Below are 12,935 nucleotides of genomic sequence, written 5' to 3'. Positions count from 1 at the left end.
GCAGCTCGAGTCCGAATACAATAACCCTTTATCACAATCTCCCAAGCATGCACACACACACACACACACACACACACACACACACACACACACACACACACACACACACACACACACACACACACACACAAACAGATACTTGACAGTTTGATCAATGGCTATCTTACTGACCATAATGACTCGGTACAGCCCCCTTTCAATGCAGCAGCTCGAGTCCGAATACAATAACCCTTTATCACAATCTCCCAAGCACGCACACACACACACACACACACACACACACACACACACACACACACACACACACACACACACACACACACACACACATAAAAGGCACATCAATCATAATCATAGGCACCTTTAAAGACAATGCAGTAGAGAAGAGAAGGGAAATGGCATATCCCTAATTACTGTCACTCTGTTGTTTCTGCCCAATTATCGCACATAAACAAACACATATAGTTTGAGAGTGCATGCTCATTCACATTCAGACACACACAGTGGCACCAAGGGAGGATGATGAGGTCTCTTTAAAGAGAAATGGGTCTTGTGGACCCAGAAGAGCTCTTAGTGCCGCAGATCTCTTTTTATTCTTCTCTGCACATCTACGCACTCAACACTCAATCCCTTCTCTCTCACACACACACACACACACACACACACACACACACACACACACACACACACACACACACACACACACACACACACACACACACACACACACATAACTCAACAGATTCATGGATTGGTTTTGCTTCCCTCTTTCCCCTCTGAGGGTAAGTGATCTATCGATCCAGTGGACCCCCACCGAGCCCAGAGAGCCGGTCATCTCCGGAGATTGAAGCAGCTTCTGCGTCTCCCATCGATTAAAATGAGTCATCAATGCAATTTAAGATTGCATTTATTTTACTGTGCAGCTTGTCATGTTGGCAGTGTGTGTTTAGTCTGTGTCGTTAGCTATGCCTTTGAGGGCCGAATTTAATTAACAACTTACTTCGTAGGGAAGTTTTGTCGATTCTTAGATAGAGGCAGGAGGCGATCTCCTTTGTTTTATCCTAACCCAAACATAATAACATGTGTTATTTGAGGCACTTCTGCTGTTTCTATATGTTGGTGTTAGCTTAGTGTCTTGTTGTCAGGCAACGAACAAAAATAATTGTTACTGCACCCTCAGCCATTTCTGTATATTAAAAAAATACAATATTTTTAACTGAACTTTTGAAGTTTTGTTAAAAACAACTTTGACCTCTCGATGGAGCCAAGCTTCCACTTGCTTCCAGTCTTTATGCTAAGCTAGGCTACACTTCACCCAGTTTACTAAATGCACAGACTCTCAGTAAGAAAGGGAATAAGGGTTTTTCATGTTTTTTCTTTCTTCTTTTGGGGATTTTGGTCAGTCCACCCATTTGACATATTATGTTCCCATAAAGTTTATGTTGCTAACGTGTCGCCACTTGCCGAGTAAACATCCTTCAGACACTGAACAACATTAGCATTCATTTATAATTATTTTTCGGATGACATGACATATCTGTCTTGGTGTTTTTTTTACCATCTAGTTGCTAAATTGGCATATCTGTTGTTTCTTTCCCGGCAGGATGGGCGCACAGTATGGGATGTTGAAATCAATGTTTCCTCACAGGAAGAAGGTCCTGGTTTTGAACCCAACATGGGACTTTTTGTGTGGAGTTTGCATGTTCTCCTAATGTTTGTATGCATTTCCTCCAGATGCTCCGGGTGCTTCCTTCCACATCAAAATAAATGCATGTAAGCATGTGAATTACAAATATTACCACCAATGCTCTTGACCTCAGACTCAGTGATATAACTACACACTCCTAAATACAGGAAGAGCAACAAGTTTCCCTAACTTAATCAATAATGCAAGAGCAATCGGCTTTCCTAATTGAAAAGTATCCTAGGTGTCAGTTTGTTTTCCATTCCTTTCTTCATTCAGTAGCTTTCCTCTTGGCTCAGTGTTACATCAAGTAAAACACAAACCAGACATACATGATTGCTGGATGTCTAAGATTTGCGACGCACCAGATTTGGCCAAAATGTGTTCAGGATAGCCAAGTTTTGATTCTCCATTTAAATTGTACCCACGTTAGCAACCTGAAATAAATACAAATCTGGCAGACATAAATAAGCTGCTGCCTTATTTCGAAATATGTCGCCAAAAAACAGCCAATTGTGGCAAAAATCCATCTGTTCCTCCAGTTGGCATTGAGTATTCTTTTTCCCTCCGTCCATTTTATTTTCGAAATTTAAGTAACAGCAGTCCGTTTTTTTTGTCTGATGGCAGAATCATATGTTCCTGTTGATTATCGTGCTAAAAGCATACTTTTAGCACCTTGAAGACTGAATGGGAGAAAAAAAAACATTCTCCTTACAATACCTTCCCATTCACACAACACCTAAAAACAGCCATCACCCTGTAGGATAGAGACTAGAGATAAAGTTAGATTTGGTTTATGTTATGGCCGGACATTTAGGTTTAAAGGTTTGGTTAACCTCCAGCCAAAGAGTCAATAATGACCTCACAGGCCCAGCAAAACCAGCATGTGTGGCCAGTGTGAAAACGTTCATGCAGAGTGGATCTTTTTCTCCGGCCTGTGGGGATTCTGGCTACAGTCGGCATCGATTTTCTGAGAGGAAGTCAGCTTCTGTAAGTGGAGAGTTTCTATTGGATTTATTTACCCACATTCTTTTCCTTTTTTCTTCACAACACTTGTTATTTTTCACTCTTGTTTCTCATTGCACCCTTCCCTATTTCCCCTTCTGTTGTCCTTGTATCTCCCTCCCCACCTCCCTTTGTTCTGCTCACTCTTTTTATTTTTTATTTCTGTGTCTCATTTCCATTCTGTCGCTGTCTCTCTCTCTCTCTCTGTATCTGTGTTCCTCTCTCCTGTGTCTTCGTCCTCTGCAGTCGGCGTGGCTAGACAAACAGGACAATACATTTGCATTGCATCACAGAGTTTGCTTCACATACTGCACTGCCGGTAGATACGGGTGAAACAGGGGCGACCTCCTCGCTCTGACGGTTCCTCCATTGCCTCTTCCTCCCTTCTTTGCACCCCCTCTTCATCTCAAGAGCTGCTGTCGACAGGCTGCAGTAGGATAATTGAGAGTTCTATAGATCGCATGGGGAACATTGATTCCCCCCACTGCTCTATTCTCTCCTTACTTTCAACTACACCTCCTCTTCCTCCCCCCTCCTCACCTGTTTTTTCTTCCCTCTCTCTCTTTCTCTCTCTCTCTGCCTGTCACTCCAGTTCTGTCTGCCTGCCTCTCGTTCCTTCTGTGATCACAACTTGTAACTGCTGTGATTCGCCGCACTGACAATTCAACCACCTCCTCATCTATCTGTCTCGTAATCTGTCTGTGTATCTCTACCTGTCTGTCTGCTCGCTGTATGGTGCGTCATTCTCTATTGTGGCAAAGAGCAGAGATGGATAGTAAAATAGCTTTGGAGGTTGACAAAAGAAATGAAAAGAAATAACAGGAGAAAAGGGAAAGCAAAAACATGATTCCCCAAATATTGAGTTCCTCTCCCTTTTGCACTTTTGCGTAGTCTTCAGGATTTAAACTGCCTCTGCCACCTTATTTTCACCGGCTTGTCTAAATGTGAAATTGGTGAGGGATTACTGCTATTACCTGGATTCACGTGGTTCATTTAAAGAGCATGGTTTCCAATTACACATTCCAGTAATGATATAATCCTCAACCAGCTATCCATCCAGTCATAACAATCTTCAACCCTTCGGTGGAATTAAACATCCATATTTCTACTCCCTTTTTGCAATTAGAACAGCACAATAAGTGATACAAGGACATGAAATCCTTTACGTTGATGGTATAAAGGAGCAGCAGTGTGATTGGAGTAAATAGATGAAATCCATGCATGAGCATCCAAAGCTGAAAAAAAAGGAGGTCCTCCAACAGAAACTTTAACAAAGTAAGAGTTTTCTCCTTGTTTGAATAGAGAGTACTCTTCAGTGTTAAGTGCATAAGCTCCAGAGCAATGAGCCACTACAGAGACATAACATAACAAAAATAGGCTCTCTTAGATTGCCACTTTAACATTCCAAGGACCCGACTTATGTAAATTAAACGTCTCAAAGATACAAGACATATTTTTCTGACTTATATAAGATAAGAATGCAGAACAACAATGCAAAAATATGCTTGAGCCAGAGCAGACAGTTGTTTTTTCTTCGCTGTTGCAAGGCTGAGTTGTTTGCACATTGATCTGCCTTTCACTACTCTGCTTCTCTCCAGATATGGATTCTTCAGCTTGGCCTTGACTAGCTCGCTTACACTCAGTCACCTTGATCTGCTTCCGATGCCGAGCCGCAAACACAAACCGCCGGCCCCTCAGCTCGTTTCTCCCTCAATCCGGCTCCTGGACGCATGCGCTCGCTCATTGTTTCACCTTAAAGCAATTACCGTGTTGTAGCTGCTGTAGTGGTAATCACAGTCATCACTGGAGGTTTGTTATTCCAATGCCCACTTCACTTACAGTATGTTATTGCAAATGTCTTCATGCGAAAAGTCCAATTTTGGTGACTCACGCTGAAGGTTGGAAATATATTTCTTTGTCTGTTTTGGCTTTATGAGGGCTTTTCACAAACCCACGGCATGATGTCAAAAACGCATTGTCACCCAGCCAAAAGTCAAATAGTTTTTCTCAGTCTGTGAAAAGTTGACACTGTGGAGATAAAGGGTTTTTACCCAGAGCTGGACAGGGGCCCTATAGAACATGTCAAGGATTATAGATATTGTGTCAGAGCTGCTGTTGAGTTGTTGTCAACGGGTCCACAGTTTCCAGCCTTTACCGGTGCCACGTTTCTCATTTGTACATCCAGTCTGTAAAATCTGAAGCCCCGAAGTGTTCAATATTAAATAAATAAGTAAGACATACATTTTTAAAACTCAACTCATCATTATGAAAGGTTGTCTTCTCTGAAACTCATATTTCATAATGACTTTTATTCAATGTCACATTTTATTCTATAATGTCATTTTCTTTAGACAATTGTCTTCTCACTAGTTTGATCCCCTTCACTCTGTGTTCAGCCAATCACATGCTTCCCAGCTGACTCAGCAACTGCCAGCCAGAAAGCCAACTAGAGAAATCAACGAGAGTCATCAGAGTTTAGAGTATTTCTCAGAGGAGAAATCGTAATAATCACAACACTGATGAGGTTGATGGCCTTGTCATCAAGGCCGGGGACCCCCACAGACACAAATCCTCCCACAGAGATGTGGGATGTGTTACCAATGTGTTAGGTACAAACTAAATGTATTATTCTACTTCCTCTCCCTCATTGGAAATCAAATTCACACTCACAATGTCCAAGCTGCGGGCCACAGGATGTCTCTAAGTTACACCTTGGAGTAAGATTGTCTTCCAAATTAGTTTTAATGTCACACAATTCACATGCTCATATCCATGTCTTAAGCCAGGTTAAAGGAGAGCTCAGAGAAAGTGTCCCTCTTCAGCAGATGTGTGAAAACAGCTCTCCAATGTTTAACTCTTCAAATACGTCAGTCTGCCCAATGAAGGTCAAACATCTGAGTCTTGCAACAATTAAGCAAAACACCTATTTGAGTTGCGGGGGATTTAAACATTGAACACTTTGGAGTAACTGCATTGCTTTCTTATAATTCATAGTAGAGTAGATCTATTTTTAAATATGTTCCTGAATTATTTGTCTTTTAATGATGGAGGAAAATTCCTCTGTGGATTTTAAAAATAATTGCACTTATAACCTATTAAGGTGCTGTTTATCTTTTACTCCATGTTGTTACGAGCCATTATCACTCATCTAATCTCTGTAGTGGTGCAGGCCGGCCTGGGATCACCGCAGTCTAACCATCTGTTTCAACTTGAAACACACTGCAGCTGAAGGCAGTGTAGTTTTTCCGTTTCCATCTACAGTTGGAATACAGAACAATATTTCTCTTTCAAATCGGTCAGAATTTTAACTCTCTACATCTTCACAGGGTATGTGCTGACAAAGGGAATTTACAGTATTGAACAATGGCAATTAACAAAAGGCAGTAAGGAAGCGAAGCAGGCAGAGGAGGGAACGTCTAAGGAGAGATGAGAGACCCTCTGCAGTTCTCCCTCATCAGTAAATCCTTGCTGATGGGCACGGAGGACTCTCTCTCCCAGGCTTTTTTTCTGTTATAATGAGCACACACTCTTTCACACACCCCCACATGCATGCTCACAAATCTGGATTGCGCTCCCCATGTTTGTGCCTGTCTTCCTGCTCTTACACACACACACACACACACACACACACACACACACACACACACACACACACACACACACACACACACACGCACGCGCTAAAGAGCAGAGATTGCCTCATTCTATCATCATTGGCCATATTTTGAGTGAAGCGTGTACAGGCATACACTGCAGAAAAGTCAGGAAGAGAGCAGCGTCTGGTTTCCATCAACAAAGCATTACATTACACTGGAAACCACCTCCTCTGTTTGGTGTTAATCTAATGGCCCATTACCCCACCTGTCATCACGAGAAAATATGGAGGAAAGAAATTCTACCTGACGCCCGTCTCCCACGCCTCAATGGGGATGAGCCTCTTCCTGTCATTGATTTGTGTTGTCACGTGTGTGTGTGTGTGTTTGCATGCAATATGTGGAGTGTGTGTGTGTGGAGGAGTGTGCATATATGTGTGCCGGTATTAGTGTGTTGATGTGTGTGCGTACAGAAGGGGATTGTTGAGTCTCTGGCAAGCAGAACTATCTAAACAGTCTAAACAACGCCACTTTTAAATCCCCGACGCGCACATGCAAGCACGCACACACACACGCACGCAAACACACACACACGCACGCACGCACGCACACACACACACACACTGTTTGTGATCTGGCATGTGATCTGTGAGAACAAACCCCAGAGTGGACACTGTGACGGGGGTGATAGCTCTTGTTTATCCGCTGCTAGAGCTGCATGTTTACCACAGTACAAATCAGGTGTGTGTGTTAATTTTAATTTGTGTGTGTGTGTGTGCATCTGGATTTACGTGCACACTCTTTTTTTGTGTGGACCAACTCAAGGCTTTTGGTTGCCTGGCAACCAGAAAGAGAAACTTAGCTACAGTAAAAGGATTTCACTTTCTCATTGACAACACCCAAAATAACCAAACCTGAGCAAACACACCCACCTCCATGTTAACAGGCACACACACACACACACACACACACACACACACACACACACACACACACACACACACACACACACACACACACACACACACACACACACACACACACACTCACACACACACAATGATAAATAGGTAAATAATGTAATAAATTAAGTATGCAAAGTGTAAATCATGATTTGTCAAATCGACTAAAACGTATATGACCGTGCACCGGAGTAAGTGTTTCCTTCAGTGTGTCTGACTCTTTGTAGGTGAGTTTTCAGGGTCTTACACCTTCTAGTATTATGCTCAGCTGCTTTGACACCCGTCCAAAAAAAAAAAAGCTTCAAAAACAAAACACAAGCAAAATATGAAGGCTCGTTTCTGTAGTCCTGGCGCTCCATCCATCGCTTTGCCCGTCACCTCTTGATCCCCCAACTTCCATTGAGGAAATAAATGCAATCCATTATCATTACAGACAAGATGAGACACAAGGACACAGAGAATGAACTGAGTCGCATCGCTTCTTCTGACACATTCATCACAGTAGTGACGAGCAGGATAGGCTCACTTCAGCGGCTGAAACAAGGCCGGGTAAGACTTCGGGACCGGAGAGGCTTGAAGTGACGCCCACGCTAATGTTCTAATCTCATTCCCGGGCCTATATTTGGATCCCACCCATGTAAATTTAGCTTCACGGATGCCTCGACACACCCAAGGCGCTCTGGTTTCTATCTCACATTTGAATAAGTCTGTTTTTCATGAGCAAATCTATTCCACGATTACACAGCGAATAATTACCTACAGCTGAATATGGAGGCTGAAATCATTATTCACCGTCAGATTATTAATCACTACTACAGACCTGATCTGGCTCTTCAGCTGTGAAATTATAGTTCTACTTTAGCAAACAACAATAATGGACTGTACTGAGTTGAACAGCGTGAGAATGAGGGAGCAAGAGAGAGCAAGAGGGAGGGACTGAAAGAAAAAGGAAGCAGAGAGAAATATAAACCTGGGAGGAAGAGGAACTCAGGTGAAATAAGAAGGATAGACAGAGCGTGAGAGGAAGAGGAAGAACACAAGCAGAATGAGTTTGACGAGCCGTGTGCTGGAGTAATAACTGCAGCAATAGGTCTTTCCAGTGTGTGTCCTGGGAAGCCGAATCCAGCCAAAGCCTATTTCAATTCATCTTTATTGAAGCCATTGTCAGCATCCTGGTTGGCAGAAAGCAAAAGGAGTGGGACAGATATGGGAAATGGGACATAGGGAAGTGGTCGGGGAAAGGAGACATAAAAAGGATGGAAAGACCTTACGCATGAAAGGATGGCTGCCATCATTTGACTGTTGGCCAATCCTGCTACGCCTCATGGTTGCTAAAATGTAATTGGACCATAACTGTGTTTCCATCCTTATTTTTAAATCCCAGTTTTAAATTCTTACATGAGAATAATCGTGCCTGGGGAAAGCTGGGAATAAAAAATAAAAATGGTAATCTTGGATGATGTAAAACGGTTTGGTTATATGTGACCAAATGCAATTAAAAACAGATTTAGTGAATACATCATGAAATACAAGCACGTAACTTAAACATAACTGCAGACACGAAAACATCAGATCTGTGTGGATCGATGAGGAGACTCCAATTAAAAAAGGAAACAAACACAAATGCTACAATGTTATCATAATTAGATCTTTTATTTATTTAATACCTATCATGCTATATTTGAATAATATAGTGTAGGACCATACCTATATAAGGCATATTTATACTTTTTATTTTTCAAAATACCAAACAGATCATGCATTTTAGCCATTCCTCATTTCGCTCAATTTAACACTGTCTTTGCATGGGCTGATTCTGTGAGAACAGCACCATCTACAGGCCTGGNCCAGCTTGAGTCCCAATAGGAAATAAAAAAAACAGGACAGATCCATTGCTGCTTGTTTAAGGAGTTAACTAATTATCAACCAATAATTAAAAGGAGTCACATTAAATATGTCATTACATATTATATTTTAATATCACACTAACAAGACAAACAACAAACAACAACTCCGTGATGGAGCACGCCCAGAAGGACACCAAATGATGGCGCTGGCAGTTAAAGGGTTACCACTGAAAGTGAGGAGTAGTGACCAAGCTTGACCCATAGGATTATACAGGCCAGTCTACATGCTGCTTGTTAACGGAGTTAACTATTTTCCCATATTTGCAGAGGCCACCAGAAGGTCACTTGTGGTAAATAATGGAGGTAAGGTAAATCTATAATTCATCTATCATGATCCATTGTATACTTCACACATTACGTGTTACTTGTTAGATGTGTTTAATGCCTCACTCATTATGGATACATGTGTTAATTTCTGTGCCCCAGGACATCCTTGGTGTAAATTAATTTGAATTAGGAATTGAACATTAAAAATTAGATTTATATTCAGGTTTGAATTGTTAATAAATGCTTCGAACAGTATCCTTATTTGGGGTAGGCACACAATATGAGCATAATCACACATTCAATCTGCAAAAATTCAGTTATAGGCAAAAATATTTAATTGTTTGGTGAAATGATTATTTATTGCTCTCGCACAAAACACCTTGTTTCAAATAGCATATTTACAAGAAATCATTTTGGTTTGTTTCTAGAATCCTCTAAACCACTTTCTTGTCTTTTTTAGGTTATAATGTTTATAAATGCCATCTCAAATGTGTGGCCAGCAGCCATTATCACTGTGGCTTTTGCCCAACAATCATTGGGAGAAAGGAGATGTTCTTTAGTCACTTTAAAAACTGCTGCACCGAACATCCAACCTACGTTGGCGGCGGCCCAGCAACCACAACGACCGCTCCAGTGATGGCCCAGACGACCGCTCCAGTGATGGCCCAGACGGCCGCTACAGTGATGGCCCGACGGCCGCTCCAGATGATGGCCACCCAGCGAGGCCGTCCAGTGATGGCTCAGACGGCCGCTCAGTGATGTAGCTCCAGTGCTCCGCTGCAGCAACATGGCACAATATTTTCCACAGCCCCCAAAATTGATGTCAAAGCGCAAAACCACAACATGTTGTTTTTGTAGCCTACAACTAAAAGGAAAAACCTACAAAGGCACCACTCTCATCCAAAACATCGGACATCACAGCAAATCGCCACCTAAAATCCGTGCATAGATAAAAAAAAAAGGGACTTTTTGCAGTTTCCAGGACCTTTAAGGTTCCTGTGCACTATATTCATGTCCAAAAATCTAACTTGGGTATCACCTGTCAGTTGGAAACGTGCAACAGGGCATATGACAATGCACGGAGAAGTGGGCTAGTCGGGTTTGACTGCGTCCATGTCCAGTCCTTGACGCACAGCCCTCTGGCCACCAATTCACCTATTGTTCACGATGAAGGGATTCTCACAGACATGGTAGTGGGTTACTACTCCTAAAACACATACTACATAGAACTTATGGTACATGCAACATTTGTTTTGTGTGGTACTGTGTCATTCTGAATCGAGCCTGGATCATTTTTGGAGGAGTTAAACCGTGCATGTCAAAATAATGGTTGACTGTCTGATGCCCCTGGACACTGACGAGGTCCACTCCTATAACATGAGGCCTTACAGCTTCCTTCCTAAAGTGTCGGTTAGTGAATGGACACATTAAAGTGTACAACCCCTGATGCATGTGAATTTATAATATTACATATATGACTTCTTTATACCATCTTGTCTTATCAGTGAGAAGGAACTTTGTCCTCAGGACCTCACCAAGAACACGAGTGAGGAAGCGCACCAAAGGCTGAAGGACTTGTGAAAGATTCCGAGGAGTTTTTAAATAGGCTTTAAACTCCTGCAGGTCAATATTTCTTTAGGTTGACCAGCTTGAATGGTGCCCTTCTGATTTTCCACATGATGTTCTGTTCAATAAATGTTCATTGAGGAAAACGGTATCAGTGTCCTATTTTATATTCATCACAGTGAATGCTGAACTTGCTGGTCCATATACTGTAGTTGAAAGTACACAATGAAACACTGGCTTGCTTGTATCAAATCAATACAATTCCCACATGCCCTACCCACTGAACCTGCGGTCTTCAGACTCTGGCCCCCCGCACCAACCTGCGATCCTTCGGGGACAGAGCCTTCAGTATGGCAGCCCCCACACTCTCTGGGAACGCTCTCCCTGCGGAGATCTGCACATCCCCACGGCTGATGCCTTCAAAAAGGGGTTCCCATCTGTCTGCCAAGGCCTTTAGCCCCAAATCTATTTGTTGTTTTTGTCCTGATTGCCTTTTGTTATGTTTGTTTCTACTCCTGTTCTTCTTTTTAAAGGGAGCCTTGGGTCTCATGAAAGGCGCTATATAAATCCAAGTAACCAATTTATTAGTTAATACTCATTGGAACGGTAAGAATCTCAGCTACAACACTGACCTAAAGCCTTTCCATCTCCCAGTATGCCTAACATGACAAGCATTTTTATAATATACAGTAACATATCTTTGACTTTTGCAAATTATAAAAATAAAATTCACCCGGCTGTCATTCAAAATGAGATGTCAACCATCAAAATGGGAATAAGGGGTTCCAAGGGTTCTCAAACGGAAGTTAATTTTTAAATTGATTTGCCTAATAGTTGCTTAAAAATGCTAACATTAAATTGTGCAAATTTCTCGTTTTTAAATCTGCCATGTACGGGTCTCCTCAGGCCGTGTCGTGTCCAGGTGGGCGTGTCGTGTAGGGGGCGTGTCGTGTAGTGTCGTCATTCGCTTTTAATACATCCTTGCCATGTACGGTAGTGTGTATCTCAGCCACCGGCATGTGTCGTGTACAGGGACCGTGTGCCGTACGTAGTGTCGTGTAGTGTACGTGTACTGTACCAGCGGCCCGCAGCTACAGCGGACCCTTGACTCGGACAAGACGGTGCTGCTATCGCAAGATATGCCAGGTAAGTGCGACCGGACTCAGATGAAAAATATAATTCGTGGTGGCCCAACGGCGGTACTACACTTCTGTTTGGTTGCCCAGGCCCGGAAAGCACCTTTTTGTCATTGACTTAGGCATGGGGAAAGAGTGGTGTGTAAAGTCGCGGCCGCGTAGACGACTTCTCCAGTTTTACAAACTAACCGTGCGCAGGCATTGTGGGGATATTAAACTTCAGAGTCTAGAACCATTTGTAGATCGACATGTTTAAAAACGAAGTAGTTCCGGCTCGGTAGTATACAAGTATGTGGCTGAACATTGGAACAGTATTCGGCGGAGCTCATTTCCCTTCCTGGTGCATTATGAACAAGCATCTAAACCCAACGGGACCGCGGCGCCCGGTCACCGTTCATGTTCACTGTGTTCGCCATGGTCCGCACGCAATCAGAGCACACTGTGCTCACAAGGGAGGGTGGTTTTGTTTCTCGCTCGGAGCTACTTGGAGCCCAACAAAAGAGGGCCTTAAAGGGGCAGAGAGGTAAATCAGTGCATACACGTTAGTTCTACCAGAGATGGCTGTATGAGAAACCAATGTGAAGTTTGGCCGTTATCTTATAGCCCCATGGATGCACAATAAAGAACGGACGCCATATCGTCTTACTGCGCATCCCACGGAGAAATGTAATAAGGGATATACCTTGCACATGTTTGCTGCTAATTCTTTATAGCCTATGGGCCTGTAATGATCTTAAATGCTTGTACCGTAAAATGTTTGTATTCGAAATAAAGTTAACATATTACCGGACGTTAGATCGTCCTAAGTAGCTCAG

At 42.6% G+C, this 12,935-nt stretch overlaps 1 protein-coding gene and 1 long non-coding RNA gene across 2 annotated transcripts in view; both read left to right on the top strand.

The window, feature by feature from the left end:
• Window positions 1–12,935, top strand: part of LOC104965963 (gamma-aminobutyric acid receptor subunit alpha-6-like) — a 599,227-nt gene that overhangs the window by 60,090 nt on the left and 526,202 nt on the right. The window lies entirely within an intron of this gene.
• Window positions 12,133–12,935, top strand: part of LOC104965946 (uncharacterized) — a 20,281-nt gene continuing 19,478 nt past the window's right edge. Inside the window, exon 1 of the long non-coding RNA XR_800604.1 lies at window positions 12,133–12,267. This is a non-coding gene — a long non-coding RNA (uncharacterized lncRNA). The remainder of the gene's footprint in view (window positions 12,268–12,935) is intronic.

Source organism: Notothenia coriiceps, unplaced genomic scaffold (genome assembly GCF_000735185.1).
Source record: "Notothenia coriiceps isolate Sejong01 unplaced genomic scaffold, NC01 NC01_scaffold00037246, whole genome shotgun sequence".
Taxonomy (NCBI): Eukaryota; Metazoa; Chordata; class Actinopteri; order Perciformes; family Nototheniidae; genus Notothenia; species Notothenia coriiceps.
Note: the sequence above shows the minus strand (reverse complement) of the source record. Positions and strands in the feature narration are given on the sequence as shown.